This window comes from Erythrolamprus reginae, chromosome 1 (genome assembly GCF_031021105.1).
Source record: "Erythrolamprus reginae isolate rEryReg1 chromosome 1, rEryReg1.hap1, whole genome shotgun sequence".
Classification (NCBI taxonomy): domain Eukaryota; kingdom Metazoa; phylum Chordata; class Lepidosauria; order Squamata; family Dipsadidae; genus Erythrolamprus; species Erythrolamprus reginae.
In genome coordinates this window covers 135300653-135314845 of record NC_091950.1, presented here as the reverse complement: position 1 = coordinate 135314845, position 14193 = coordinate 135300653, and the positions used below count along the sequence as shown (strand labels likewise).

At 39.8% G+C, this 14193-nt stretch overlaps 1 protein-coding gene across 4 annotated transcripts in view; it reads right to left on the bottom strand.

The window, feature by feature from the left end:
- C1H11orf24 (chromosome 1 C11orf24 homolog) overlaps nucleotides 1-12847 on the bottom strand; it is a 32938-nt gene extending 20091 nt beyond the window's left edge. The window contains exons 1-3 of one of the 4 annotated variants that reach the window (XM_070765865.1): nucleotides 12605-12693; nucleotides 9272-9365; nucleotides 6677-6744 (exon numbers count right to left, since the gene is read on the bottom strand). The gene's annotated coding sequence lies outside the window, so the exon portion shown is untranslated. Of the gene's footprint in view, nucleotides 1-6676; nucleotides 6745-9271; nucleotides 9366-12604 lie in introns of all 4 variants that reach the window. The other 3 variants (XM_070765857.1, XM_070765848.1, XM_070765873.1) reach the window with 3 other exon arrangements.
- Between the last annotated feature and the right edge of the window lie 1346 nt (nucleotides 12848-14193).

The following is a 14193-nucleotide window of genomic DNA, read 5'->3' as shown; positions in this document are numbered from 1 at the left end:
AGGGGAAGAGCCTTCTCTGTGGAGGCCCCGGCCCTCTGGAATCGACTCCCCCCGGAGATTAGAACCTCCCCCACCCTCCTTGCCTTTCGTAAGTTACTAAAGACTCACTTATGTCGCCAGGCTTGGGTGAACTGAGATACCCCCCAGGATTGTTCATTTTATGCGTGGTATGATTGTGTTGTATGGTTCCAATGTTGGTTTTAGAATGTTTTTAATATTAGATTTGCTATACTGTCACTATTTTGTTGTGAGCTGCCCCGAGTCCACGGAGAGGGGCAGCATACAAGTCTAATAAATTAAATTAAATTAAAATTAATTATTTGATTAGACTTCTATGTCGCCCAATCCCAATGGGACTCAGGGCAGCTTACAACAATATAAAAATACAATACAGTAATAAAAAGAAGTCAAATATTAAATACGAGGGTCACCCAGAAGGTAATGTACCACATTTTTTTTCTCAATCTACGGTAAAGGTATGAATGCGAAACTTTAGATATACATTATTTGAATTGTCAGGAATGGTGTGTAAATTTTGCATTTCTTCAGACAGATAGCACAGTTGCAGCAGTGTTTCAAAATGGTATCTGTAATTGATATACGTTACAAGCAGTGTGTCGTCATTGAATTTGTCATTGCGGAGAAAGAAACTGTTGGGAATATTCACAAACGTTTGTGTACAGTTTATGGAGAATCTGCAGTCGACAGAAGTACGGTTAGTCGCGGGAGACATTTTGAGGATGATGAAGAGGTGATTCGCACAATGCAGAAATGGCTTCGTGACCAGAACAAGGAGTGGTACCTACAGGGCATACATGCCCTTTTGCAGTGATAGCGAACCTATAGCACGGGTGCCACAGGTGGCACGCAGAGCCACATCTGCTGGCACGCAAGCTGTTGCCCTAGCTTAGCTCCAACGTGCATGTATGTTGGCCAACTGATTTTTGGCTCAGAGGCTCTGGGAGGGCATTTTTGGCTTCCAAAGAGCCTCCAGGGGGATGGGGGAGGGTGTTTTTACCCCTTTCCACACTCCATAAAAACCTTTGGAGCCTGGGGAGGGCGAAACATGAGCCTACTGGGCCCACCAGAAGTTGGGACAGCAGGCTGTTTCTGGCCTTCAGGGGGGTGGGGGAAGCTGTTTTCATGCCCCCCCAGGCATTGGATTATGGGTATGAGCACTCACGCATGCACGATAGTGCACGCCCACACTCTTTCGGCATTCAAGGAAAAAAGATTTACCATCACTGCCCTTGTGTCTCGGGAACGCCATAGAACGGGACAGAGATTACGTGGAAAAATAAGGAGTGTAGAAGAAACAGCATTCTTTCTTGTGTGTAGGTTTCATTGTGTTCAATAAATACCGTAATTGTTGAAGAAAAAAAGGTGGTGCATTACTTTCTGGGCAACCCTCGTACTAAAACAATAGAAACCCTATTACAAAACCCATACTGCAAAGTAATGCAATCAAATCAACCTGCATACCAAATAAACACAACCAATCTCTGGTAATCTATGTAAAAAAAGGTTTGGGGGGGCAGGGGAGATGGGAAGGAAACCTAACACGAATAGATTCCAGAGTTGTATATTAATAGATAATGATACCAATAAAGGATAATATTTATAGATGGTGCTCTCTAAGCTTGCTTATTTTCTGTAAACATTTCATTACCCTAACTAGGTAACTTCATCAGTGCTAGTAAAGAGTGCTGATTGCTGTCAGTTTATAGGCACCGGAATATAAACTGACAGCAAACAGCACTCCTTACTAGAATTGACGAAGTTACCTAGTTAGGGTAATGAAATATTTGCAAGAAAACAAGCAAACTCAGAGAGCATCAAGGACGCCCTCAATAGATAATCAGTTATATCCGTTTCAGCTTAAATACAAAAAATACAAATCTCCCCCACCCACCAGCTATTTTTCAACAAAAAAGACAACTATGGGGTGGGGGATGGGAAGTGATATTCCATAGCCAGATAGAGAACAAAGCTGGCATGCCGCCTAGACATCCAATCACTTACGCTCCACCAGGATCAGAGTTGCATCATTAATGTGAATCATAGCTGAATGGCTAGACAGTTATCAAAACAATGCTGGGTGGGAGTATTGGAGAAGCAATCAGTAAATTAACTATGGATCCAGTGAAGGGCTGCAAAAATTTTTACTATCACATTGTAGGTGTGGCTTATTTTGTGGGTGTGGCTTGCCAGCCATGTGATCAGGTGGGAGTGGCTTGGTGATCATGTGACCTAGGGGTGGCTTAAAGGTCATATGACTGGCTTAAAGGTGGCCAACTTGACATCACTCACGTCAAGGGTTTGAGAGGGTTCGGGGGGCTGGCCTTTCTTCGCCTCAAAGAGATACAATTTCCCTATCTATTTACTATTACTGAACATCCAAAATATACTACTTATTTAATTCTAAGTATATATGCCATATGTGTACGTACATATGAAACACAGGCACACAAAAACATACTGTACATTATCTACTATATAAACTGTATGTGTATGTACACACACACACATGCATGCACAGCTCTTCTAAAATTATATACATTCAACTTCATTTACTGTGATAAGAAAAACATACCCAGAGCCTAGAAGGGGGAAAAAAGAAAAAAATTCAAAATTATTCTACCGGTTCTGCGTACCTGACCAAAAGTTTTCTACCGGTTCTGTGTACCTGACCATACCTGTAGGAGCCCATCACTATATGGATCTTATACTCAAATAATTGCTATGTTAGCCCAGACACTCCAAAATGGTAACTGCTGGATGTATTCTCACTACAATTCCCAACTTATAAACTAGTTTGATCTGATATCCTCTAAAGTTATGTGGCAATTCAGGGGAATACAGTGGTACCTCTACTTATGTACTTCTAATTAGTTCCGGGACCAGGTTCTTAAGTAAAAAAGTTTATAAGAAGAAGCAATTTCCCCCATAGGAATCAATGTAAAAGCAAATAATGTGTGCGATTGGGGAAACCACAGGGAGATTCCTAGAGAGGCCCCACAGAGGCTTCTCCCCACCTTTTCCTGCCCTGTTTCCTCCCAGGAGATTCTTAGAGAGTCCCCACGGAGGCTTCTCCCCACCCTTTCAGGTCCTGTTTCCGCCCAGGAAATTCCTAGAGAGTCCCCACGGAGGCTTCTCCCCGCCATTTCTAGCCCCGTTTCCTCCCAGGAGATTCCTAGAGGCCCCATGGAGGCTTCTCCGTGCCTTTTCTGGTTATAGTTTCAGAGGCTTGGGTTTGTAAGTGGAAAATGGTTCTTGAGAAGAGGCAAAAAAATCTTGAACACCTCGTTCTTATCTAGAAAAGTAGAGGCTTTCTTAAGTAGAAGTACCACTGTATTAAAAACATGGAATGTGTCAAAAACAATTGATAACTGGAAAGGAGACGGAGATGATAAATAAGGTCCTGAGATACTCCGAGAATTGTCTCAGCTGTAGTCCAAAGATACTCTTAAACATGGATGAACATATCCAGAAGAAATAAACACACATGCATAGATAATTTTTTGTCTTGAAGCACAATTCACAATGATTAATAAAAGTTTCTGAAGTCGTTTCTGAAGTCTTACACGATTCAGATATAAATGGCTGGGTGATGCAGAGATTGACACTAATAACAAGAAAGGACCCAATAATCTTATGCAATGTAAAGAGTTTACTTAGAGAATTCACACGCTGCACTTTTTTTCATTCTAGTGAAGTGCTTTGCATTCAAATATGGCCTCCTGAAAAACAACGTCTTGCTTTTAATTTCACTGCTTATTGCTTTTTCTTTGTAACCAATGGAAGCCCAATTTGTCTAAGACAAGCAATATAGTTGTCCAATCTAACCAGGTGAGATAAGAATGGGATAAAGGGCTCAGATCAATCAAGGAGCTTTTGTATAAGGGAAGCTAGGAACAGCACTGAAGCAACAGCAATAAGCACTAAGAGAACCTAAGATAGGTAAAAGTCTCACCTTTTAAAACTGTTTCTCACAGTATTTTATAAGGCATATTCCTGAAGTCATTAGAAAATAAAGATATTACATTTTGTGAATAGTATAATGTCTGGTCCTCTGAAGAGGAACTACCATTGCACTTCTCTGGTTTTGCATACCAAAATGCAAACAAACTAGAGGAAGTATTAACATTGACGTTCTAACAAAAATGTTTTATGATGTTTATATATTTGAAAAAAGGGTGTGTTAGCTTTTGGAGGCCACAGAATTTTTCCTTATTCTTATGGCAGAGCACCAAATGTTTTATTATGATGTTGGGGGGAAATCTCTGAAAGAACCTTTGATGTGCCTTAACAGAATGAAATACTTGTCCGTTCTAAAGGATACACCAGGCAAAGAAATCAGTGCCAGGCTAAAACTACTTTTAGTGGGACAGTGATAATAGAAGAATCTTGAATGTGCTTTCTTCCTCCCTCATCATCACGTAAATTAGGAAGAGGCCTGGCTGAGATGTTTTCTCAAATTAATTTGTCGAAATGGACTTAAGCCATTCATCTCCGATTGTTGTCTGGATGGCCCTCTTTGGTCCTCCAAGACCATTCCTTGTATCCTCTACAAATTGCAACAAGTGGCTCCTCTCTACTCACGTTTTCTCACACCTTATCTTGCAAAGATTTTTCTATCAGCATCTACTCCCTCTGGCCAATGATACAACCCATAGTGTTCTGTTAAAATTACAAATAGTTATAATTTTATATACCAAAAAAATATATGAAAGATTGTATTTTGCAAACTGAACTTTACTTCACTGTTGGACTGAAGTGTAAATTATGCAATCAAAATATACAAGACGATTTTCAACCTTTCTCCCGGCTCCCCTGTGTTTAAAACTACTTTAAATAATCTGATAAAGGGTCCTTTTCTTAGCACTGATTTGCAGCAAGGATCTCTCAACTATCTCAATGCAAAAATAAACTGGCTTCTGAAAAACAGGCCTCACTGCTACAAACACCAGATGTGTGTGGGAGGAGAGAAACTGTTTTGAATGAAAGTACAGAGAAAAACCAAATTTTCTCTAGGATAATAATATTAACAATGAAAAGCCTGCTGTTAGTCACATTATCACTGTAGACTCTTTATTTCTGATTCCGTTCCATGAAGAAAAAGTAACCGTGAAACCACACATGAGTTAGGCACAAAGGAGTTCTTGTTGCAAGAAAGGCTTGTTGGCTTTTCAACTAGTGTTCAACTACTCACCATTAAACTACTACAACAATAGAGCAGTGATGGTGAACCTTTTTGGGTTCACGTGCCAAAAGGGGTGTGTGAGGGTGTGCTAGCATGCGTGCATATGCCCACACCCGTTCCCTGCCCTCTCACATATGTGCACCCCTTGCGCTACGCCCCCATGCATAGAAACATAGAAGTCTGACGGCAGAAAAAGACCTCATGGTCCATCTAGTCTGCCCTTATACTATTTTCTGTATTTCATCTTAGGATGGATATATGTTTATCCCAGGCATGTTTAAATTCAGTTACTGTGGATTTATCTACCACGTCTGCTGGAAGTTTGTTCCAAGGATCTACTACTCTTTCAGTAAAATAATATTTTCTCATGTTGCTTTTGATCTTTCCCCCAACTAACTTCAGATTGTGTCCCCTTGTTCTTGTGTTCACTTTCCTATTAAAAACACTTCCCTCCTGGACCTTATTTAACCCTTTAACATATTTAAATGGTTCGATCGTGTCCCCCCTTTTCCTTCTGTCCTCCAGACTATACAGATTGTGTTCATGAAGTCTTTCCTGATATGTTTTATGCTTAAGACCTTCCACCATTCTTGTAGCCCATCTTTGGACCTGTTCAATTTTGTCCAAAGATGGGCTACAAAAATGGTGGAAGGTCTTAAGCATGCACACAAGCCTTTCTGAAGCCTGGTAGGTGAAAAAAATCTCCAAACGGGCAAACTGAAAGTTCAGGAAATTGCACTTCCGGTTTGCTGTTGTGCAGTTTTTTTACACTCCGAGGGTTCAGGGAAGGTTTCTGAAGCTCCGGAGTGCAAAAAACAGCACAACGGCAAAGCGAAGTTCGGAAAACGCACTTCTGATTTGCCCATTGTGCTGTTTTTTGCAATCCGGGGCTTCAGGAAGCTTCCCTGAACCCTCCGGTGTGCAAAAAACAGCACAATGGCAAACCGGAAGTGTATTTTCTTGAACTTCCGGTTTCTCCATTGGGGATTTTTTTTTGCCTCCAGGGCTTCTGGGAAGCTTCTCGGAAGCGTCCAGCGGACGAAACAGCCTTACCCAAGGTTGAAAATATGGCAAAGTTTTGCATGCCCTCCAATAGAACTTTGTGTGCCACCTGTGGCACCCATGCACCCATTCCATAGGTTCACCAGAAGCAATAGCAATAGAGCAAGAAAGGGCCCCACAAGTAGTCCTTGACTTACAGCCATTCATTTTGAGACAGTTCAATTATAACACCACTGAGAAAAGGTAACTTATGATGGAGGAAATTATAGGAGAAAAAATACCACTAAAACCGGAACTCTTCCTTCTTGGGATAATTAGGCATAAAGTTACAATAAATGATAGACATCTGATTCTACACATAACGACCGCAGCAAGAATTATATACGCTCAAACATGGAAACTGGAAACCGTCCCGACATTGTTTAATTTAATAACAAAGACATATGAGGTAGTGGAAATGACAAAACTTACATATGAACTACAGGACAAAGATATTACAGAAGTTCACAATACTTGGGACAGGTGGTATATCTGGGTTACTAAAAATAAAATGAAATAAAAGAAAAGAAAAATGAGAATCATGATAAAGTTATTAAAGTTACTAATTTAAGAAAGAAAAATCAACTGTTGTTAAAAAGAAATACTGTTATTGCAAGGCACAATTATACCGTGGGGGGGGAGGAATATAGAGGAAATGAAAGTAATCACATAGAAATGGATTTGTTAATGGATAAGTTAATAAGATGTATGTGTAATAATAAACAAGAAAAAAAATATTGTTATAAATGAACAAGCTGCAAAAATCAATTATCCTGCAACCTAGCAGGTGTAAGTATTAAGCTCTGATACCAAAAACAACCTATGTATAAAGCATAAAGCTTTATTTTGTCCTGTATATATGTTGTTCTTCCTTTTTTATATATATATATTTCTATGCATAAATAAGTATGTAATTTTATGTACTTTGTAATGTTGTGTTGTTGTTTTGTTTATCCTTTGTTTTAATGTAAATAATTAATAAAGTATTTATTAAAAAAAAGAGAGAAAAGGTAACTTAGAGCCGTTTTTCACACAACAGTTGCAGCATCCCCATGGTTAAGTGATCAAAATTCAGGCACTTGGCAACTGGCATTTATTTATGACCATTGCACGATCCCAGGGTCATGTGATCACTCCTTGCAACTTTTACAGCCGGCTTCTGACCAGCAAAGTCAATGGGGGAAGCCAGATTTCCTTAACAACTGCACAATTCCCTTAACAACAGCAGTGATCCCCTTAACAACTGCCAAAAAAAAAGGTCGTAAAATGAGATGCAGCTCACTCAACAACTGCCTTGCTCAGCAATGGGAATTTTGGGCTCAATTGGGGGTCATAAGTTGAGGACTAAGTGTATATTAAAAAGGGTTTCTTTATTCTCATGAAATTCCCAGAGAACCCCAAAAGTATCTTAGGACATAAAAAGAATTACACACATAACCACCTTGTTCTTGGAACAGTTTGAATGGCCTCTACCCTGACCTTTTTTTAAAGTGAGCATTGAAGACCTGGCTCATCCCCAAAGGCCTGGGTTAGGAAACATGACCAGTCCAGAAGTGAAATGTTCCCGTTTCACTCGTGCCTGTCAGTCATATCGGAGAGCTGGTCACAAAATGCTTTGTGCACGCAGAGGGTAAAAGAACCCAAATGGTGGTGTCCGGGCAGGTGGGCGGAGCCTCATCCTCCTTTCATGACTGGCTCTCTGATGACTGACAGCCACAAGCGAACCAGGAGCATTTCACCCCTGGACCAGTCTTTATGGGGAATATGGAAGTTGAGAATTATATTTTTATTGCTTTTTTCAAGATAACTTGGTTTTTATTGATTATATTATCATATTATTTAACATTACATGTTGCTCAGAGTAGTATAGATTGACAGTTTTGAAAATCCAACTGATGTATACACAAATAATAAGAGACATACATTTATTATTAATTACAAGAAATAACTATGACACCCATTTATTAACTGCAAGAAACTATTACAGAGGTGACAAAAACAAGAGAGATGCTTTAATAATTGTGATTACTAAGCTAATAGATTAATTCTTCTAAAAGCAGATGCAGTTGGTAGGTGCCAACAGAACAGTAGCCAATATAGGATCACAATGAGAACATTCTCTAGTTTCAAGCCATCCCCACCGCACGAATCCCAGCGACCGATTAGGTCCCACAGAGTTGGCCTTCTCCGGATCCCGTCGACTAAACGTCATCTAGTGGGTCCCAGGGGAAGAGCCTTCTGAGTGGTGGCCCCGACTCTCTGGAACCAGCTCCCCCCGGAGATTAGAACTGCCCCCACCCTCCTTGCTTTCCGTAAACTCCTTAAAACTCACCTCTGCCGTCAGGCATGGGGGAATTGAGGCATTCCCCCCTCCCCCGGGCCTATACAATTTATGTATGGTATGTCTGTGGTTTAATAATGGAGTCTTTTAATGTTTTTTAAATTTATTAGATTTGTTGTGAATTGTTCTATAGTATGTTGTGAGCCGCCCCGAGTCTACGGAGAGGGGCGGCATACAAATCTAATAAATGAATGAATGAATGAATGAATGAATGAATGAATGAATAAATAAATAAATAAATAAATGGAATTTCACCTTGAGAAATGGGAGACAGATATAATGTTCACTCATTCAAGGCCTGTCATTTGAAGTTTTTTTAAAACTTCACTCATATTTTAGTAATTTCAAAAGATTCTTAACAATTTGATTATTGTCATGGGACAGATCACCCCATTGGATGCATATCTCTGTGTGAAAGATTTCCATTTTGGGGCAGGCAGGGGGAAGAATCCTTTTTACTAAATGTTGCAATTCCATAGTCACATTCAGTGAAATGTCATAGCCATTATTCAACTTTCATAGATGTTCCATCTGCAGATTATCATTGCATTTGTTCTGGGCTTCATAGAATATTTTAAATAGTTAAAATATTTGAATGTGTCTTCCAAGCCAATGTTTTCGACTTTAAATGAAGTATTGCAAAGATACTATATTTAAAAAAGGGGAAGCTCTCCCTTTTTTCTTACCTTGTGACCCATATTCTCAGCAAAGAGGGTGTAATGAGGACAGCATGTCTTCAAAAGTTATACAATCAGCTGCTCAGTTCTTGTGAGACCAAGACTGGATAGAAAGAAGCAAAAAAAGAAGAAGAATTAATCACAAGCAACAGCATGATGTTTTGAATGCCTGATAGAATTCCTGAATATTTTAAAGCCTGAAATAAAAAGTAGAAAGGAAACATTAAGACTATTTATCAGTTTTTAAGAAAAGGACTTTATGTTATTGCAATACAGAATGCTTTTTTTAAAAAAACAACAACACTATTTTTGTGCCTTTCAGACAGAACAAAAGAGAGCAAAAATGCCTAATTTTGCAAGCTGATAGGCACCTTTAGAATATTAAGAATCTACAGTAGATCCCTTATAAAATGTTGGCTCTTCTATGACGTGGACTTCAACTCCCAGAATTCCTGAGCTAGCATGATTGGCTCAGGAATTCTGGGAATTGAAGTCCACAAGTCATAGAGGGGCCACCTTTGCCTACTCCTGCCTTACAAAATGACAACTTAGAAATACAGTACAGGATGATTTAACTTATTAACATTACATGTTACTGATCCAACACATGGAATCCGGCCTCAAGCATATCACAATCGAATAGCAAACACTATACAGTATATACTTGTTTCTGTCACTAAATAATTCAGAGAAACCCATGTACTGTTAAGAAAATCACAACTGATCCAATACTCAGAAATTCTTCTAGAGGCAACCAACATGCCTTGTCCTTGAATCCTAAAACTGAAACAGCCAGGATTTGGTTAAGAACTGGCCCAAATGATAAAACAGGCAGATAACAGCCCATTGTAAAGATACAGTTGTATGCTCTTTGTGCCCAGTTAACACAGGAACACTTGCTTTGCTATGCTACATACAGATTTGCCATGAGTCCAAACATCACTCTTTATATAGATTCAATCTGTACTGCAATTTAGATAGCTGAATGGATAGCTTATGTCAGCAGTTACTAGCAGTTCAAACATTTTCTAAGTAGATTAGCAATTTGAGCTAGTTATCAGCACAACACACCAAACAAATATACCGGTAAGTATCTTGCAGGAATTTCCAGTCCCAACAGCCTTTTCCAGCTGCAGCAAAGAAAGCATTGGGGGAGATTCAGATTATATTTCAGTATGTACAAATACTGAAAAATATTCTGTACTGTTAGATCACCAGGATAAGCATTAATCCCAATGCAGAATTTAATGCTGCATTTAGATGGCCAATACAGTCAGAAAATTATGTATTAGATTTGTATCACACCTTTATTTTTCAGAACTTTAACATACATTGCAAAGTAATACGGCATCAGAAAGCTTTAAAAACACCTTCGAAGTTCATCATGCTTCTGATAGCAAAGTAACTACATATAAAATAATAAAATGGACCTTAACTAAAAGTGCTATAACTTCAAGGAAATTATGCAAAAGGCAAAGCATGGACAAAAAGTGGATGAATTTAATTCAAACAGACAACAATGTACAGGACAGGATAAGCTTATGTTAATATGCTCCGAACTATTATAGAAATGTTAAGTCTGCATGTTTATCTATACATTACTCATGGTTCTATAAATGTCAATAAATTTCTGGTATACTGGTTTTTTTTTAAAAATATAGCATTTAAAGCAAAAACTCTCCAGGAAAAGAAGCCAAAGCATCCAGTATCAAATTATTAAACAGCATACTATAGCTCATTCACTTGTCAATGTCAAGATGTTTTCTCAACAGTATTGTGGATGTTTTGTAGTACATAAATATGACTGAAACAACCAGATTTGTCAGGGGAAAAGCTTCTGAAATTGGGTAACAGCACTGGGATTATCCAGAGGCCCTTTTTTAAAAACTTCTGTCTAGTTCTGCTGTTTCATGCTGGATCACACTGGATGCAAGTCATTTTCTTTTTCTCAAATTTTTTATTGCAATTAATAAAACACTTCCCCCGTGTACTATTATTGGCTCCGTATATCAGAACCTCAAAGCAGTTCGATGAAACAGCATCCCATCAGGAACAGGCAGTGCCGTGATTTAAAAATGCTACTTTTAGACTGGCGCTGACACTGAGGCAAAATGTGAGAAGAGCTAAGCAGCTCTAGGCAATCACTCCCCAATCGTTAGGATCGCGCTGTCTTCCCCGGGCTGCTGCCTTCAGAGCCCAGTGCCGTGGAGAATATGGGAAATTTTCTTTCTTTCCCTTCCTCCCTTCCTTTTTTCCTCTCTTCCTTCGTCCGTTGCTCCCTCCCTCTCTGAACTTGTATTGGCATATAGGTATGTTCTTACTATTTCCCCACTTACTTTTCATAATCAAGACTCATGATATTTGAGGATAAATGATCTTGGAATTACAGTAGGTCCCAATCAGAAAAGCTCTCTCTCTCTCTCCCTCCTTCCTTATTTCTTAGAGTTGGAAGGGACCTTGTAGGTCATCTAGTCCAACCCAACACCACCCTCGCTCCAACACAATAGGCCAGAACATCTAGGGCACATCAGCCTGGGGAAAGCAGCCTTAAGATCTATTTTTGCCTTTAAATTTTAAGGGGGGGAGGGGAGAAAAATAGAAGCTGTCTGTCTGTCTATCTATCTATCTACCTACAGTATCTATCTATCTATCTATCTATCTATCTATAGTATCTATCTATCTATCTATCGTATCTATCTATCTTCAGTATCTATCTATCTATCTATCTATAGTATCTATCTATCTATCTTCAGTATCTATCTATCTATCTATCTATCTATCTATCTATCTATCTATCTATCTATCTATCTATCTATCTATCTACAGTATCTATCTATCTTCAGTATCTATCTATCTATCTATCTATCTATCTATCTATCTATCTATCTATCTATCTATCTATCATCTATCTATCTAGGTTTAGAGAAAGCGAGACAGCGGCGAAGCCCCTGACAAAACCCAAACTTAGATCCCGCCCTTTGCCAGCGCACGATGAAACTGTGCAAACTCCAGGCACAACTCATCCCTCGCCGGGCGGGGAGTAGTAAGAACTGGGCAGCGCGGCGCCTGCGGTATTTCGCCAGCGGAGAAGGCTCTACTAACTCCAAAGAGGCTCCCTTGCAAAATATTTAGAAACCTCGCCACTGGCTTTGTCCTCAAAGGAAGCACCAAACGCGCTCCAGGTCTAGAGGAGCCGCAAGAACCCCTCGGCTCGCCCGCCCGCTTCCTTGCACCTCCGCTCCGTCCCAACAGGTGGCAAGGCCAGGGACTCCCACCGCCTAAGCCTGAGAAAGCACCGAAGAGATGAGTCCACCCGCCCCGGATTCATCTGCCGCAGCCCACCTCTGTCCGACGGGCCCGCCTGGGAAGGAGCGCGCGTTAGAAAGCGAAGGGTAAGAAATACAGCTTGGCCCCCCCTACCGCAGCACATGCCTTCGCGAAAGCCACGCCCCCTCGGCTTCTTCAACTCCGCCCAGAGCTCCATTCAGCATCGGCGCCACCTGGCAAAAAGGCCCGCCTTTCCTCCGCAGCCTCTCCCTCTGGCTCTCCGCCCCTCGTGCCACGCTTCTCAAACAAAACGTCATCGATGGGAACCCGGAAGTTATGGCTTCTCCTTGGCTTTCCCAGATTTGGGGGGGGGGGGGAGAGAGAAAAACAACCTCGCCTCAGCGGTCGCAGTGTGTGACGTCAGAACACACACATACACGAGAGTATGTTACATATAAATTATATAAATATCACTGGGGAACAGCAATTCTGTCTTAAACCTGTGACTTATTTTCCACTAAATTTGGCCTCTGAATCCAAAAATAACCACTGTTTTTGTCTATCACGTCAACTTTTAAAGCTACGGGATACCCTCAAAACTAATACACATTGTGCATGGAAAGAAAAGGAAAAACTTACCAAATATACTATTTACAAAGAATAATTTTATTCATACAAAGGCTATAATAGTTACTGCAAGTTAAATTGTGTTCGTGCAAATAGTAGTTGGTTTTTTTTAATCGGACGGTAATTATACATATTAAGGTAAAAAATTTCGCTTATAGCTTTTTTTGGAGTGTTTGATCTGTGGACGTTCTCCCTTGATGCTTCAAAGATAGTCAGCCATCATATGTACATCCCATCTACCTTGATACCATGCCTCCATAACCTTCAAATCTTGGAATCACACTCCCTGCTCATCACTCAGCACCAAGAAGTTAGCAAGATGGCTATGTAAAAAATGCAATTTGATGCTCTTGATGCCACTGAGATAGATAGATAGATAGATAGATAGATAGATAGATAGATAGATAGATAGATAACTTATTGGAAATAGATCTGTAACAGCGTACAATTGACAAGCAAATTGTTCAAAACAAGATTAAAAAGAAATCAAAACTAGACAAGCAAAAGAACAAAAGAAGGCTCCAGATTCACCCAGTCCACAAGACATGGGAGAAGAACCAGGTCTTCAAATGTTTTAGTCTTACCTAAAGGTGAACCATAAAAACCTTTTGGAGAAGATTATTCCAGAGGGTGGGAATTGCAACAAAGTAGGTATGCTTCGTGGTTCTCCTGTGATTTATTTATTTCATTTATTCATGTATTTATTTAATTACATTTCTATGCTGCCCAACTCCCTGGGACCCGGGGCGGCTCACAACAAAAATAAACATGGATAAATATAAAAACTTTTCAATTTAAAATAATTGCAGCCATAGTTCCCTCTAAGATGAGCAGTGAGCAATCGCTCACTTACAAATCATCATCAACTCAGAGTTTTCCAAACCTGCCCAGAAGCCGAGAGGGAAAGAGTGAGAGGGAAGGAGAGGAAGAGAGAGAAACAGATAGAAAAAAGAGAGGAAGGAAAAGAAAAAGAAAAAGAATGGGAGTAAGGAAGAGAGAAAGAAAATAAAAATCTAGTTTGAAACTAGCTCAACTAT